The 3,708-nt window shown below is 30.7% G+C and overlaps 1 non-coding gene across 1 annotated transcript; it reads left to right on the top strand.

The window, feature by feature from the left end:
* The first annotated feature begins 2,906 nt into the window (after positions 1–2,906).
* Positions 2,907–3,013, top strand: LOC141625396 (small nucleolar RNA R71). Its single transcript, XR_012535179.1, has one exon. It is a non-coding gene; the product is annotated as a small nucleolar RNA R71 (small nucleolar RNA).
* The last annotated feature ends 695 nt before the right edge of the window (positions 3,014–3,708 follow it).

Below are 3,708 nucleotides of genomic sequence, written 5' to 3'. Positions count from 1 at the left end.
GGACTCCAAATGTACTCTAATTAGTGCCAAAACGACCGTATCGGCACGTAGATGACAATTAAGAGGTAGACACAAGTGTTTGAGCGATCACTTGCCGATAAACTTACGAACTGTCACAAATCGTTCCGTATACCAAACATGCGGCCCAATCATCACCGGGTGGTTTGCGGGAGGTGCAGAAATGAGGTATCTACAACTTGAATCTTCATTTGACACGCCTCCCAAGGACAAACACCGTCTTGATCGGAACTCCTTTCCGAATGGCACCGTCTTTAGGAAACTCCGGGATTACAAATAATTAAATACTAAAATGTACATTGTACTTGCTATTATACATTTCTAAAATGAAATCTAAATGAAATAAATAAAAGTAATACGATATCACAATAAATTACAACCGAATCAATATTCCCTTACATTGCGGGTAATATCAATTAAACTAAGGCCATACTAAGATAAAATTACATAATTCAAAATTATATAAAAGAAATATGACGTTCATCAATGGAAAAATTGCAGCAATATAATATGTGTCTAACATGCCAATTATGTGCCAAATCGCCCTATTTAAACTTATATCGTAAATATAAACCGGTTTTATGGATATTCGCAATTTTAAGTTATTAAAATTACACAAAATATTAATAAAATGAAATTTTAGTCCAAGTTAATTATCCTAACCTTTTAGGACTCAAAAATTAGTCATCACTCAAGTTTTGACAATAATTCAACTTGTTTTATAATTTATGCTCATTTTTTACCTTAAAATCATAATCTTTTATGATATAAATCCAAATTAAATTATAATAATTTAAAATTTTGAATTTTAAATTTTTGAACATTCTGGAAAAATTCCATGACACTCATAATATCAAAAATCTAGGTTAAAAGTTTCGAATTTATTTCGAGAAAAATATAGTTGCAATTTATCGGTTTTATCTAATAAAACATCTAAAGCATATGAAGATTAATCTAATCAATGTTACAACTTTAGATCTGATATGTGGGATAAAATTCAACTTAAAATAATTTTCTCATGCCATTTAATTTATTTTAGCTATTTATACTAAAATAGTCACCATTTATGTCATTTTTACACCTAAAAAGTCATAAATCATGCAAAATGAATCAAGTTCATCTAAAATTTTACACACAATGAGTAAAATGTGCATGTGACAACATATTAAATTTTCATGGCCTATTTCGAAGTTTAACTAATTTTAACCATTTTACATCCATTTATGTCATTTTAATCTCATAAAAATTATAAATCATGCAAAATAAATCAAATTTATACAAAATTTTACATAAAATAAGTAAAATATGCATGTGAGGTCATATAAAAAAATTCAAGGTCAGAGACAAAGTTTAACTATTTTTAGCATTTTAAACACCATTTTAATCAATAAAATGTAATAAAATTACTAAAAATCATTAAAATGAGCTAAAAATCCCATAAATCATCAAAATGACCTAAATTCATTTTAGGATCAGAATATATGACATGCAAAATAATTTCGTGGCTTAATCATATAAATCACAAATTTCAAGTTTTAATTTAGTCGGAAAAACTAAGCCGATTATGCATGCAATAACCAAAGCTCTTGATACCATTTGAAATGATTCATAAACCCTCAAATTAAAATCTTTAATTATATATCTAAGTTAATTTTTTTAATTTAGATTATGATCTTATGCATACATAACAAAATAAAACAAAGATTAAGAAACGGTTTATAGGGCACAAGCAAGAACACCTTTCTTACTTGTTCTTGAGCAAAAATGTAAATGAATGATCCTCCTTGTCTCAATATTGTGAGATCCTCCTTTCAATTGCACCAAAACAACCCTTAAATCCAATAATATATGGAGTAGATACTTTTATTGGAATCCCTTAAAAAATAATCTAATATTATTATGTATTACTACTTCTAGTAATTTATAAATTAGATTTTGAACAAATATTCTTCTAAAACTTATTTTAGAGATTTTCTTTAGAGAGAATGTGTAGAATATTTTAGAGTGAGAGTAAGTAAAGGAAAAATGAGAAGTCCTCATTATGGTGGGGGGGGGGGGGGCGGATGGCATGCTCCAAGGGAGCCAATGCATGGCCTTCTCACTTTTCTTTTTCTCTTATCCAAGTCTATTAGGGTGAAGGCTATTTTAGTAGGTTCATGATTATGTCTTATTTAAAATAAAAATAACAAAATATAATCTCCCACTAGTCACCCATAAAATCGGTCCATTACATAAAATGGACTTCCATTTTAATTTTGTCAATTGTCTAATGTCGCACATTGTGTAATATGGTATGTCCTTAGACACTTACCATGTTGTTAATGCATATTTAACAATTTAAATATCACTACTTAAATTAATAAATTACACTTGACAAATTAACTTGGTAATTCACAATTTCAAGTATATAAAATGAGTTGTGTTAATATATAATCTACAACCCTTTGTAATTATAATTAACCATTCTCTCTTAATTGTTTCATAAACAAAATTTTAGTAATATAACATTTTAATTACTAAAACGAATCTCATTTAATCGAATTACAATAAGATTCATATTCTCACTCACAAAGATAAATTGTTCAATTTTAAGGAATTAATTAATCTGTATTATTATACAATTAATTAATTTATCTATTAAGGTAATTGTCCTTTAGGTGTGACCTTAAGGGATCAACTGATCACCATCGTCAAACGACAGTAATTTCAAACTCTAGTCAGCCAATCATTACCGATTAATGTTTATCAGTTGACGTATAAAAATGAATCATTCCTTTACGTATTCTTATCATGAGTTTTATTAATGTGATCGCACTATTGTCGAGGACACATACTCCAACACTTCATACAACCCATTCCAAAATTGTTGAACAAAAAACAATTCGCTTAGTCCATGATGAGGAGAAGAGCGACATGTATCTTTGAATCTCTCCCAAGCCTCATATAGAGACTCTTCATCTCTTTGCTTGAACCCGGTGATTTGGGTTCTTAACATGTTGGTTTTCTCCGGAGGATAGAACTTTTTGTAAAAGGCAAGTGCTAACTTCTTCCATGAATCAATTCTAAGAGTGGCCTTGTCTAGGCTCTTTAACCATTGCTTTGCGGCTCCGATCAAGGAAAAAGGAAACATTACCCATCGAATTTGGTCTTGAGTTACTCCCGTTTGGGAAATCGCATCACAATGGTCCCAAAAAGTCTCCATGTGTAGATGAGGATCTTCACTACGCATCCCTCCAAATTGACTTCTCTCAACTAATTGTATGAATGCGGATTTGGCAATGAAATTACCGGTCAAGTGGGGTGGTGTTGGAGTACCATTTGTTAGGTTCTCCTCGATTGGTATGGAATGAGATGAAAATTTAGGCATTGTAGGTTGATTTTGTGGTTGGTTTAGAATTGGGTTCTCCTCTCTTTGTCTTGCAAAAGGGTTGGTAAACTCAACACTATCCGTTTGGATGGCACCAACGTCCACAAGTTCTTCAATACCTAAATTTGTCGAAGTCCCTCTAACGGTTCTTCTAATGTTGGTCAAGGTTCTTTCAATCTCGGGATCAATAGGCAAAAGATCGCCTTGTAATCTCCTAGACATGCAAAAATCAAACAACTAGAGAACAATTAAAATACCTTGAGGAGTTTGACTTCCCCAAGGTTTAGAAAGACACAATTAAAAACAACAAATGATAACAATTC

The sequence above is a fragment of the Silene latifolia genome, chromosome X (genome assembly GCF_048544455.1).
Source record: "Silene latifolia isolate original U9 population chromosome X, ASM4854445v1, whole genome shotgun sequence".
NCBI lineage: Eukaryota > Viridiplantae > Streptophyta > Magnoliopsida > Caryophyllales > Caryophyllaceae > Silene > Silene latifolia.
This window is presented reverse-complemented; position numbering and strand designations above follow the sequence as displayed.